This window comes from Neomonachus schauinslandi, chromosome 16, assembly GCF_002201575.2.
Source record: "Neomonachus schauinslandi chromosome 16, ASM220157v2, whole genome shotgun sequence".
NCBI classification, from domain to species: domain Eukaryota; kingdom Metazoa; phylum Chordata; class Mammalia; order Carnivora; family Phocidae; genus Neomonachus; species Neomonachus schauinslandi.
Window position 1 is genome coordinate 13,361,411 of NC_058418.1, and position 14,182 is coordinate 13,375,592.

Here is a 14,182-nt window from a genome sequence, read left to right on the forward strand (position 1 = left end):
AAGAGGACCATGAAGGAAGGCTCAGTGTCCCCAGCCTGCACTTGGGGCTGCCACCGCTGCCTCCCACTCAACCTTCTACCAAGACTTACTTATTTATTTTTTAAAGATATTATTTATTTGAGAAAGAGAAAGCGAGATAGTGAAACAGCGCACAAGCAGTAGGGAGAGGCAGAAGCAGGCTCCCTGCCGAGCAGGGACCCCGACATGGGACTCCATCCCAGGACCCTGGGATCATGACCTGTGCCGAAGGCAGACGCTTAACCGACTGAGCCACCCAGGCGCCCCCCGCCAAGACTTTTACCTACTAGCTCTGGCAAGCCCCTTCCCACCTCAGTTTACCCAGTCGCCCCCGGCTGTGTTCTGAAAAAGGAGGGGGAGTCCGGCCTACTTTTCCGGCCCCCAGCAGAATCCTCACTGCCTCCCTTAACCCCTCATACCCGTCCCACCTCCACACCTTTGCTCAGCTCTCGCGTGCCCACCTGTACAGCCCCCCACCCTCCCCAGTCCACATCTCTCTCCCAGCCCCCCTGTCCTGAGCCTAATTCCTCCAAGGAATCCCCAGGGACCTTGACCCCAGATGCCACCACGAGCTTTGGGCCTGACACGTGCCTGAGCCCCTTCCTTGGCAAGCACCTACTCTACTCCCAAAGGACCCCCTCACACTCACGCACCTGCCCACAGTCCATGGCTACTGAAGGCTGATTTCTGCCAGGCCAGGGCTGGGACTCCTAGTGGTGGTCAGAATAGCCAGAAGCATCCCAGCCCTGTGGACAGAGCTCACGTTCTAGGGGAAAGGAGACAGTTGATAAATGAGCTAAATCAGAAGAATATCTAGTAAGTCAGAGGATAAATGCTGAGGACATACACAAAGCAAGGATCAAGAGAGTGCTGAGGGGCAGGGGAAGCTGGAAGGTTTCAGTGAAGTGGTCAGGGAGGGCCTGGCTGGGAAGGTGACCCTTGAGCAGGGACCCTGGGGTGGGGGAGGGGCGAGGGAACCACGTGGACACCCGGCAGCAGGGAAGAGTCAGGGCAAATGTCCCCAGGTGGGGACATGCTTGATGTGGTCACAGCAGAGGAGGCCAAGTGGCGGGGGTGGTGGGGGCAGATCGCATAGGGACTTGTGGGCCACGGGGACAACTCTGTCCTTTCCCCAGAGTGAGGTGGAGCCACACAAGGACTCCAAGCAGGGGAGGGACGTGGCCTGACTCAGGCGTCCACAGGCTCCCTGTGGCCACGTGGAGCCCAGGGAGGTAGAGGACGTGACGGCCCAGGGGTGGGCAGGAGAAGCGGGCAGGCTCTGGGCATGCTTTCACGGCCAAGATGACAGGACTTGCTGAGGACTGACACTATTTTCCGTACCAGCCGCAGCAAGCGCACCACGGGGGCGGGGACCGGGTCCGGTCTTGCCCATCACCGTGTCCCCAGTGCCTGGCTCGGCAGGTCTACGCTCTCCCGGCCCTTTGCATCACCTAACACGTTACCCGGTGATGAGTGTGCCTACTGTTTCCCGCGAAGTCAGTGGCTCAGCGCAGGCAGGAACAATGTTTCAGTTGGTTACGGCTCGATCCCAGCACCTAGGGCAGGCCGTTCCTTTTTGGTGCCTGAGCAGATGGAGGGGCCGGGCACACAGACCAGGCCACCCTGAGCCCTCCCAACAGGGGTGAGGGAGTGGGTGCGGGGAGAATCCTCTTCCTTCTGTTTCCCAAACCAAACACCGAGGCCCAGAGAGGGGAAGTCACTGCCCAGGGCTGCCCAGCACCAGGTCACCAAAGTGCCCACGCTGACCCACAAAGAAGGCCTTGTCGCTGCCCACTCCGCCTCCTGCTTCCCAGCAGCCCTGGCTCCGGCCAAGGCCTCTGCTCCACATGAAGGACCCCAGAAGCTTATGGGACAAGAACAAGGGCCAACACAACGGTACTGTCAATGACCAGAACCAAGTTCAGAAAGGCTGCCTTGCTTAGGCGGGAACCAGAAGCAACGTTAAACAAACAGCTCTCCCAAGGCTTCCCTCTTGGATAAAGTTCCCCACTGTCACCCACCAAGGCCCTGCCCTGCTGGACTCTGCCAACCTCGGGACCTCATCCTTTCCTCTCTCTTCACTGCAACTGCGCCGGCCTCCTACATTTTTGTCTTGGACGTCTCAAGCTTGTTCCAGCCTCAGGGCCTTTGCACCTACTCTTCCCTCTGCCCAGAGCTGCGTGGCTCACCCTTTCCTGATATTCGGGTCTTTGTGCAAATAAAACCTCACTACAGGGCCGCCTGGGTGGCTCAGTCGGCTAAGCGTCTCCCTTTGGCTCAGGTCATGATCTCAGGGTCCTGGGATCGAGCCCTGCATCGGGCTCCTTGCTTGGTTGGGAGCTTGCTTTTCCTCTCTCTGTGCTCTCCCTCTCTCAAATAAATAAATAAAAATCTTTAAAAAAGAAAACCTCATTAGAGAGGACTTTCCTGATCCCTGACAAAATCTGCACCCCTGGTTTATGCTTCTCTGTGGTATTTATTACCACCTGACATCATCCACATACAGACTATTGATCCCCTCTGCTCCCCTGCCCCCAAAAGAGGCTCCCTGGGAGCAGGGGCGCTTGGCTCATTCTTGCTGTATCCTTGGCATCTAGAGCAGTAGGCACTCGGCACGTATTTGTGGAACAAATGAATGACGGCATGGCCAAGTGAGACATCTGGACCCTGAGGAGGAGGTGGGGGAGGTGGGGGCAAGGGAGGTGGGGGCGGAGGGCAGACAGGAGTCCCCAGTGCCTGTCCCACACTGCCTGGAGGTCGGACCTTCATGCCCGAGCAGGAACTGGTCCGAGTCTTTAGAGACCAAATCTGGCTATTTGTGAATAAGCTGGCCGATGTTCCAAACACCAGGAGAGGTGCCCCCAGTGATCCTAGCCCCGGGCCCACCTCACCCCAGAGAGGCCCACCCCAGCCACGCTGCCTCGGCTGGAAATGTGAGGACGTGATGGCCCGTTTTGGCTACAGGCAAGAGGCAAGTCCCACGGCGAGAGATGCCACCGGGAATCCACTGGTCCCCATAATGCATGAAATCCCATAGGATGACAGAGACCCACGGGTCACCCTGGCCTTGGGAAGCAGCTGGTGTCGGCAGTCTGGGGCGTGAGGAGCAGCCCTGCTCTCCATGTTCCAGCCAAATGCAGCGCCATCCCCCGGCACCGGGCCTTTGCACAGACCGTGCCAGGGCAAGGACTTGGCAGAGAGACGGTGCCTGCCACCAAGTGGGTCCTCGCTACAGGCCACCCCTCTGGCATTACCACTGCCGTTGCTGCTGCTGCTGAATGCCTGAGGGAAGGAACACTCCTCTCCCGGCCAGAGCAAGGGTCCAGCCTTCCTGCCTCTGCTGTCTTACTTTCTCCAGGGCCCGGATCGGGGAGCAGAACAGGCTGCGCTGTCTGCACTGGGAGCCCCTCCTCCCCGAGAGGGTGGCGCCCGGGGCCATCTCAGCCACCCTGTGTCCCCAGCCCTGCCCAACACAGGTGGGGCGCAGCTCAGTGTGGCTGAATGAAGAGAAGGTATTTCCTGGGCCCAGCCAGGCCGGTGCTCCGAGCCCCCAGGGAGGCTGGGCGGCTCCTCTGGCAGTCCCCAGGCTCAGATGCCCCCTCCCCACCCGGCCAGGCCCAACAGGGCACAGACACAAAGGGCACTGTTGGCTTCCGTCACCCCCCAGGGGTGCCCAGGGTGGGGATGGATGCCACAACAAACCTGAGAGTATGGGCGAGCCCCCAGGGACCAGGAAAATCAGATCAGACTTCATTCATTCTTCCCCTGAGGTAGGGCAGGAAGGGGGTAGGGGCTAACAGGCAGGAAAGAGGCTCCAGAGCCCTCCCAGGGCACCCCCCTCACTCCAGTCGTCCCCTGCCGCACAACTTCCTGCTCGCTCGCGCTCTCTCTCTCTCTCTCTCTCTCTCTCTCTCACACACACACACAGGAGCCCTCGATGCTGAAGCATGTGAAGCCGCCCCACGGCGCCCTACAGGGGCTTTGGCACAGGACAGGACACCCCCCCCCCCGCCCCGAGCCCTAGTCCCCGCCTGTGGGATACAAGCCCCAGGAGAGCCTGCCGAGCTTCGTGGCCTCAGTGGGAGAATGCAGGGGAAGGAGTCAGAAAGACGGGCCTGGCTCGGAGGAACCTCTTGGAACAGAAAGGCCGGAACAATCGGGCAGCCCACAGCTGGATCCCTGAAGAAGCCGTGGGCCCAGGACCCCCTCCACAAAAGGTATAAAGACCCACACACCCCCAGAGATGCACAGACTCCCGAAAGAGACCCACAACACATACCAACAATATACACAATACAGAGCTGCCACCACCTCAAAACGCGGGCACACGCGTGCATATACCCAATCCCAGATGCTCCCTAACCGCCTGACTTACCTAGAAAGGACCCCGTACACATACCCAGGTACACTCCGCCAGACACGGAGTTAGGCCACAAGACCCACACAACCCTAGATCCACACACAGGAGGAAATGAGACCCCACAACAGACCCAGGCAGGCCCACCATCAACTCCAGGGTCATCCAGGGTGACCCAGTGAGGCACAGCCCCTCCGAACTACCCCCCTGCGGACCAGACCCCAGGACTGAGCTCCCCCGGAGGCGCTCAGGGACCTGCACGGAGGCGCGTGGTAAGCGCCAGCAGACACCTGCCTCCAGACACGGAAACGCGGCGACCTCGCCCCTGGCCCCGAGAAAGGGGTGGTCCCCCGAGCACGCGCTGACACTGGCTCGGTGGCTCCTCCGTGTGGGCAGCAGGACCGCCCTCCCACGCCCTGGGCAGTCCTCCCCTCTCCTTCCCTCTCCTCCCTGTCTGCCCGAGGCCAGGGTCCGCTCACCTCCACCATCCTCCTCCTCTGTCCCGGGCCACCCTCAGTGGGAGAGGGCAGCAGACAGGCTTCCAGCGGGCAGAGCAGGCATGGGGATCAAGGGGCTTCCTCCGGCCCTGGATGCGGCGCCCACCAAGGAGAGCTGGCTGGCTCCGCACCCCGGCCTCCCTGGCGGTGGGTGGTGCCGAGGCCCTGCCCTGGCAGGAGTTGAGCTGCCTGTGGCTCTGGTCCATGGAGGGCGGAGGGCGGAACGGAGGGAAGGAGGGGCCGAGCCTGGAGAGCCTGGGCCACTGGGCCACCCACTGCCCCAGCAGAGGGAAGGGCTGGTCAGGGACACAGGAGCAGGGGACGCAAGCCCCAGCCCTTGCTTCAACAGGGTCCGCGCCCCCACCACCACCACCTGCACACCCCCATGCCAGGCGTGGCGCCAGGAGCCAGGGAAGCAGAGACCACACCGCACGGGGCTAAGTGGCTGAGAGTGGCTGGCAGCGCGGCCAGGTTTGAAACGACAGCCCGGGCCGGGGGGCTGGACAGAGGGACAGTGATGGGTGGGCTCTCTGATGCGGTGGGGTGGCTGGAGATCCAGAGCTTGCCGTATTGGCCCCCCCACCCCCCAACCCGGTGATTCTAGCAAGAACACCGAGAGGGTGCACGAAGGGGGCCTCTCCTGCTCCACCCCATTCTCTCATTAGACGTGGGGCAGGTCAGAGTGGACCCCAGACATAGCCAGCTTCTAGGTGTGGAAGTGGGGCTGGTGGCTGTGAATGGTGGAAACAGGGAGGGAGAAAGGTGGGGGGGGCTGGGGCCCCTGCACACCCTGCTGGCTTCGTCTCGCCAGCCATGTCAGGATGCAACTAACCTAAAAGTGAGGGGCCCAACTCCGCAGAGAACTTACCCTGAGCCAGGTCCTGCTCTTAGCATCGACACACATTAAGTCATTTCCCCACCAAGGCCCTGAAGGGATAGGTATTTCTTCAGGTTCATTTTACAATGGAGGAAACTGAGGCCCAGAGAGGTTGAGAGACTTGCCCAAGGCACCCAGCAAGGGGGCTGGGCACCAGGCTTCCCAGGCAGCTGCTCTGAGCATGAGGCTAGCTTGCCCAGAACCCCCATTCCAGACAGAGGAAAAAGATGCTCAGACAGGGGAACTCTTGGAGGGGTGTGTACACCCCGCCCCACCTCTGCCTCACACCTCCCTTCCCCTCCAGATCTTACTTCCTCAGCAAAGTGTTCCAGGGCCCAGGTCAGAGATCCCTGGGTGAAATTTGTTTCTTTTGTGCTTATCTGTCTGTCTTCCCCCTGACAGGGGACGTGGGGGGCAGGGAGGGGCTGCCTGCTTCATCACTAGTCACCTTCAGGGCCTCAGGCGTCTTCTCCTCTAGGAAGCCCTCCCTGACACCAGGCTGGGTCTGGTACCTCCTCTAGACTCCATGTCAGGGCTGACCCCTCCAGATGTCCGTCTCCCCTCATTGGTCACACATTCCCTGAGCTCCTAGCACCTGCCAGGCGGGCCTGTTGGAGGCCCTGACAATTCAGCAGTGAACTAGACGAAACTCCCTGCTTCAAGGGGCTGATATCTGAGTAGGGATGTTCCCCAACCGGGGGGTCCTGTGAACGGCAGGGACCAGGTTCTCAGGTTCTCACAGGTGACCCAGGACCGGCGCCCAGTCGACGGTGAGCCCGTGAGAACAGTGAGCAAGTGGCCCAGGCAGGCAGGTGGATAGAGACGCCTGTGTCCTTCCACCCCCTGCTCTGGCACCTCTACCAAGACTGCTCCCACTGCAGCCAACTCCCAGAGGACTTTGTCACTGGGACCCGGGAGGCTGCGCCGGCTCCAAGGTCCTGGAAATCCCAAGGTCCTGGACACCCTCCTCCTGCCTACCACCTGCCCACCCAGCCAGGGGCTCGCAGTGGGACCTAGGCTGGGCCTGGGGCTACAGCAGGGCAGGTCTAGGAGACCCCAGAAGTCCCAGCTCCCAGGCCACTCCCTCCTCTATGGGGTGGAGCACCTGTCAGGCGGCCACCCAGAGAGGAGCCAAGTGGGTGGGCGCCCAGACCTTCCCAGACCGGACAGGCAGGTTTGGGCTCTGGCTGGGGAGGCAGTCAGGATTGGGCAGTTTTGGCCAGCCAAGGGAAACCAGGTCCCAAGGGGAGGGGTGGGGAGGGGTGGGGAGGAGGAGGGAGTACTCTTTCCTCAGAAGTCACAATGGAAACAAGCAAGGAGTGCTCCCCAGGCCGGGCTTCGGAGCGAGGAGTGGTTGCTCTAGGATCATCTTGCACTGAACAGACTGTTATAAAAAAGCTTCGTAAACATACCCCCAAATAGAGACCAAACCAATAAACCCATGTGAAGTTTGTCACTCGGGTTCTCAACTATTAACAGTCTGCCACATCTGGGCTCCATCCCCTTTCTTTCCTTTCCTTCAGTCTGTCTCCATAGGATCCTAGGATCCGGGCACATGGTTCAAAAGCCAATGGCCCCACACGGTAAACAGTGACAGGACAGCACCCTCCCCAGTGGCCCAAGCTCAGCCCCGGAGGCAACCTCTAGTAGAGCGTCCTTTCTTTCCTTTCTGAGAGAGCCCACACGTGTGTGCGTGGATGTGTGTGCACAAACGCGCTTGCGCACCTTTTTTAAAAACATAAATGGCAGCACACCGCGCACACCATTCTGACCTTGCTTCTCTCAAAAACACTCCTTGGCTCGCCTGCAGTGGTGGCACGGGGAGGAGCCTGGCAGCCTCCAGCGGAGGGGAAGGCACACCCCGGGGACCTCGCGGATGCTCTCCCAGGCACACTCCCTCGGGACCTAGAATGCGCTCTCCTGGGTATGTAGCTGAGCAGATCTGGGCCCGCTGGCCTCAGGGACACGCGTGGGGAGGTTTTTGCAGCTCGGTCTGAATCAGCTAGAGAGACTGGAACCAACCCAAGCGCTTGTCCGCAGGGACACAGATGATGATCTGGGACCTCCTGGCCCCACGGAGTGGTGCACGACAGTGAGAATATACAGGGGCACGAATACCAAAAACGAAGAAGCAAAACGTCAAACAGTACCTCTTACTACTTTGTTTAGAAAAGGCTCAAAGCTAGACGAAATGAAACCTGCCGTTCGGGGCTACGTACAGAGCAGGCAAAACCCAAGGGAAGCGCAAGGCAGCAGGCCCCTCCGGAGTCGGGGGAGGGGCTGCCTCTGGGGAAGAGAGGGCCTGAGGGGGGCTTCTGGCGGGGGGCACCCCCTCCTTCTTCACCTGGGGGGAGGCTACATGGGTTTTCTCTCTACAGTAACTGGTCATGCTACACATTCATGCTTCATACGCTTGGCACCGTGTGCACGAACAATTTAAATTTACGATGTTAAAGACAAAGAAAAAAATACCTACGTCTTAGTGATTTTCCAAGCCCACACCCGTGCAAGGCCATGCTGCTTTAGCAGCAGCGGGGAAGGGCGGCTGTGCCTTGAGTTGGTCCGCACAGGGCCAGGTAGGTGCTTTCGGGCCTCTTGCTCTCACAAACGGGGCGGCAGCGACACCCGGGTGCAGATGTCACCTCACGGGTGGGTCAGTGCAGCTGTGGGCCAGGATCATGACCACCAAGCTGCCCAAGCGAGGGCTGCCCGCCCCCGCCCCAGCCCCTCAGCCTCCCTGCCCAGGCTGTCGGCAGGCAAGCTCCCCTCGCTCCTGGCCAGTCAGACAGGTGGAGTCCGGCCCCTCTGAGCCTACTTTCCATTTGCATTTTCGTAGGATACACATCCTTTCATCCTTCTAGAAGCCATCAGAATTCCTTGCCTGCCAAGTGTCTCCACAAAGCCTAGTTTCCCCCAGGGCCAGGGAGACCTCTGTAAAATCCAGTTTATGTCCCTCTCCTGCTGAAACCCTACCAGGGCCCACACAGCTAAAACCACCTCCTCCCCAGGTACCCCCAGCCTCTCCCCGCCTCTCCGGGCTCATTTCCTCGGGCCATGGGTGCCCGCAGCATGCAACCTCCTCCCCCGTCAGGGATTCTGTCCACAGAAATCCGATGTGCGGCCACCATGTGCCACCAGGGCTGGGGTGGGGATGCAGCATGGTCCCTGCCTGGTGGGGCCTCTAGCCAAGCGTCACACAAATGAACTGTGAAATCCCAGCTGAGAAGGGCTGGCTGCAGGGACCAGGGTGTGGGGGAGCCAGGCCCGAGAGGGCGGGAGCCAGCCGAGGTGCTGGGGACAGGCCCGCACTTGGAAGGTACAACTCTGGCCGCCCTGTCTGCGGAGCACGAGACCACGGTGGCTTGAGTGGGTGTGGGGACAAGTGACAAGAGGCGGCACTGCTCCAGGCAACCGATGAAGGCAGCCGGGATGGCGGGACACAGAGAGAGACGGGGACAGACCGGAGCTATGTCTACCAAGAAAAAGCGACACCTGTCAATGAATCAGATATGGGGGCTGAGGACGAGGCAGGTGCCGGGGGTGACCCTGAAACTGGGTAAACCACAGAGCCACCTGCCACACGAGGGAGCCTGCGAGGGACTCCAAAAATGACAGGCCCCCGGGCCCTAGAATAGCTAAATTCAGCAACAGAAGAAGGGGGAGGCGCCCCCTCCATGTGAAGGCCCACCCACATGGCCACAGTACTCAGTGTGGATAAACACGCGGGTCAGCGAGCAGGAGAGAGGGCCCACAGACAGACCCCCACAAATACACGCATTGGTTTTTAAACACTAATTTTTCTTCTTTGTGGTAAAACATACCTAACATTTATCATTTAGACCATTTGTAAAGTGCATAATTCAGCGGCATCAAAGATGGCCACAGTCTCGTGAACATCACCATCTACACCCAGAACTTTTTCATCCTCCCCAACAAAAACCCTGCAGACACTGAACAATGGCTCCCCATTCCCTCCTGCCTCCCAGCCCCACCCCCAACCTCTATTCTCCCATCTCTGTGAATTTGCCTATTCTAGGTCATCTCATATAAGTGGGGGCTTACAAACATTTCTCCTCTGGCTTATTTCACCAGGCGTAACATTTTCAAGGTCCAGCCATATTGTAGAGTTTTTTCAAAAGCCCATTCATTTCTGTGGCTGAATAATACTCTGCTGTGTGCATCTATCACATCATGTGTATTGCTCATCTGTTGACAGACACTTGGGTTCCTTCCACCTTTTAGCTAGTGAATAACGCAACCATGAACGCCAGTGTACGAGCATCTGTCCAGGTCTCTGCTTTCAATTCTTTTGGATGTACACCTAGGAGAAGGATTGCTAAGTGATCAGGAAGTTCTATATTTAACCGTTTGAACCACCACCAGACTGTTTTCCAAAGCAGCTGCATCATGTTAGGTTTCCGCCCACGATGCACGAGGACTCCAGCAATACCTGTGATTTTCCCTTTTTTGGGGAACAGCCATCCTGGTAGGTGCGAAGTGGTAGCTCATTGTGGTAACTTACTTTTGGCAAAAAAAAAAAAAAAAAAGGGTGTAAGCAACTGGATGGAGGAACGAGCATTTTCCACAGTGCTGGAACCGCTGGATATCCACATGCCCCAAAACGGACCTTGATTTGTACCTACGTGAACTTATAATGGAGCAGGCTCAAATGTAAAACTAAAAAACTTTCCGAAAGCAACCAACCATACCAACCCTCAGGATCTAAGGCTAGGCACAGAGTTGTCAGACTTGATACCAAAAGATCCACAAAAGGAAAAATTAATAAAGTAGACTGCATCAAAATTAAAAAAACTTTTGCTCTGCAGAAGTCCATGAGAAGAGGAAAAAAAAAAAAGCTATGGATTGGGGAAACAATATTTGCAAACCTATTTGACAAAGGAGTAGTATCTTGAAGAGAGAAGGAACTCCAAAATTCTACAGTAAAACCCCCCCAAAATCCAGGTAGAAAATGGGCAGAAGACATGAGGAGACATTTCACTAAAGATGATGCCCAGATGGCAGATGGGCCCATGAAAGGATGTGAGGCACCATCGGCCATTAGAGACAGGCAAATTAAAGCCACGGTGAGTTATCATTACCTGCCCAGTTGAACAGCTTAAAATCAAAAACAGTGGCAACACCAAATGCTGGTGAGGATGCAGAGAAACTGGTTCATTCACACGCTGCTGGGGGGAATGTAAAATGGTAGAGCCGAACAGTTTGCCAATTTCTCTACGCCAGCAACTGCATTTCTGGTTATTTGTCTCAGAGAAACAAAAAGTTATGCTCACACAAAAACCTGTACGCAACTGTTTATGGCGGCTTTATTTGTCATAGCCCCCCAGAGGGAGACAGCCCAGATGTCTTTCAACGGGTGAATGGTTAAACTGTGGTACGCCCATGCCATGGAATATACTCAGCAAGAAAAAGGAATGAACTATTGATTTGGGCAATGACCTGGATGAATCTCCAGAGAATGAAGCTGAGTGAAAAAAAGCTTCCATTTACATAACATTCTTTTTTTTGAAATGTTAAACTTTTTTGCTTAATTTTATATTTTAAATTCTCTTTATCGTTACAGTTCTTTACATTATGGTTGTGAAAATTGTTCTGTAACACATCACATTCTTGAAATGCAGGATTATAAAAATGGAGAACGGGTAGACGAGTGGTTGCTGGGAGTTGGGGACATGCCAGGGAGGGGATGTGGCTATAAAAAGGCATCAGGAAGGATCCTTGAGATGGAATGTTCTGTATCTTGACTGTATCAATGTCATTATCCTAGTTGTGGTCTCATACTCACTAGAGTTTTGCAAGATGTCACCACGGAAGAAACAGGGGCTTTCTCTGTGTTATTTCTTAAACTGCCAGTGAATCTATGGTTATCTCGAAATAGAAAGTTTCACTTAAAATATTAATAATTTATGAAACACACTAGACCCTTCCCCACCTTTTAGCCTTTGAACACGCTATTCGCTCTCCCTGGAACACCATTCCGTACACTAACTCTTGCTCCTCTTTCAGCCCTCGGCTCAGCTGTCTCCTCTTCCAGGAAGGCTTCCCTGATTTCCTAGGCCCAGTCCTCTGGGCTTCTTCCACCACAGCGGTGACAGTGGTCTGTACTCCCCCTGAGGTCACTCTGGGCTGTCATGACTGGTGCTGTGTCTGTCTGTCTCCATCACTGGACCGCAAGTTCCCTGAGGGAAGACCATGGGCTGACAGGTCACCAGCCCTTCTTGGGCAGGGCCGGAGGCAGACGAGATACTCAGTAAGCATCTACAGAATGAATGAGTGAATGGCAATAAGGACAGTAATATCCACAGCTAGCACTCATGATGAGGTTTCTAAGTGCCACTCTCTTTTAAGTGCCCTACATGGATGAAATAACCTTTATACAATCCCGTTTATCATGGGGAAACTGAGGCCCACAGGGGGAAGCTACCACATGCCAAAGGTCACCCAGTGAGTAGGTGGCAGAGCCGGGGAGCAGCCCCAGGCCTCCGCACCCAGAGCCTTTGCTAGTACTCTCCATCCCGAGGGCCTCTCCGCAAAAGGCTGGATGAGCCCGGCTAACAGGGGAAGCAGAGGGGTCCAGGGGGCAGGCCAGAGAAGAGATCATCCGGCCCCCGGCCCCCATCCGTTCCCACACGGAGGGACAGGCGGACCCAGGATGATACCAGAGGCCCCTTTATCCCTTACAGGTGCTCGGGGAAGACCCCGTACATGTCAAGGGCCTGTGACTGAATCCCATCTGGCGACCAGAGAAGCCGGCAGTGCCCTCCACGGACAGAAAATGCCCACTGTTGCATGAGGCAGTGGTTTCGACCCCCCCAGAGTGCTCTCCTGACACCCCACCAGGGCAGGGCTGCTTTCATCTGGCTACTGGGTGGGGGCAGCTCTGACCCACACTGGGGAACATTCCTAGTGGCACGGGACTTTGTTTATCCACCTGGAGAAACTTCAAAATATTGAGAGCAAGTGACAGCCAAGTGCTGGCGGTCCGGCACCATCACGCTCGGTTTTAAAAGCTGCAGAGCAACGTGGGAGCCGGGAACTGTGGGGGGGGCGGGGGGCAGTGAGGGGGAGCGAGGCACGCATACATGCAGGTGGGCCCTGAGGGCCACAACCGGGGGAGGGGGTTCTAGGGGGGGGGGTCCGTCGGGTGACTGTGTCCCCCTGGGGGCATCGGATATCTCGCACAAAAATAGAGGCGACAATTAAAAGGAAGAAAAGGGGGGTTGAATTTATTTGCCAAGGCTAGAAAGAGCACACGAAGGAGGGGGCTTTTGGGGTGCTGGTGATGCCTGTCTTCTTGATCTGAGTGGTCGTAAGATGGCATATGTTTGATCGTGATAATTATTCATGAAACCGAACAGGGAGTTACGTACATTCTCCACGCATGTCCTATTTGAGACTCGCGTGCAGCAAACACCAGGGGCAGTGATTGACAGATGGGAGCTTAGTCTCTACGCACGTGTACCTTCAATCTCTCTCTTTTGAGCCCTCTCTCTTTCTCTCTCAACACACACATGCACAACATACACACGCACACACACCCGAAAGCTGTAAACTGCTACCATAATCAGAACAGCAGTCCTCCTTGGCCCCTTGCAGCTCTTGGCCTGTTTCCTGCCAGGGAGACAGGCCTGGAAGCAGCCGGCCCTGGAGCCCTCCGAGGCGGCCACAACTCCACGTCTCTCCACATCCCGGGCACTCTTGTGTCCTGTGGGAATCACACTCTTCAGGGAGCCTGTCTGGCCATGGGAACATACCTATCCACGGTGTCCCTGCCCCAACCCGCCCTGGGGCACCAGCAGCCCGTTTACACAGAGTGGGAGGAGTTCTTTAAGATTTAAAGCACCCCCAAGGCAGGGGCAGCCCCTGGCTGGCTCATCTGGGTCAGATGCTGGAGACGCAGCTACAGAGCGTTCTGTTTGGGCACCACGGTAGGGCCAAACAAGGCAGCAAGCAGGGTGCTGTGGACACCCCCAGGCTGCAGAGGAGGAGAGTAAGGCTCAGAGCGGGGAGGTGCCGGCCCAAGGTCACAGTGTGTATCAGAGCCAGGAGTCCGCAGTAGGTCTGACCCGGGCCCAATCCACTCACTAAACCATGCTCTTCTCTCGCTCGTTCATGCGCTCCACGACTGTATTGTGTGCTCACTGTGTGCCAGGCACAGTTTCAGGCACTGGGGACAGAGCAGGAAATGAGAGAGACCCCCCCTTCCCCGAGCTGACATTCCCGTGGGGGAGAGGAGACAAAACCCAAGTCAACAAACGAGTATGCAACTATGCAATGAGAGGGAGAGGACAGAGAAGGGCCCCGAGGGGGCTGGCGCTGGAGCCAGACCAGAGGGCCGTGAGGAAGCCACGTGGCGAGCCAGGGAAGCATGTTCAGGGTAGAGGGAAGGGCCACCGCAAAGGCCCAAGGACCGAA

The 14,182-nt window shown here is 57.0% G+C and overlaps 1 protein-coding gene across 4 annotated transcripts in view; it reads right to left on the bottom strand.

Annotated features, from left to right (window-relative positions):
• The window catches only part of PAK4 (p21 (RAC1) activated kinase 4), a 42,643-nt gene that overhangs the window by 14,037 nt on the left and 14,424 nt on the right, over positions 1–14,182 (bottom strand). The window contains exon 1 of one of the 4 annotated variants that reach the window (XM_021700779.1): positions 4,855–5,039. The exons of the other annotated variants lie outside the window; for them this stretch is intronic. The gene's annotated coding sequence lies outside the window, so the exon portion shown is untranslated. Of the gene's footprint in view, positions 1–4,854; positions 5,040–14,182 lie in introns of those variants that run through there. 4 annotated transcript variants of the gene reach the window in all.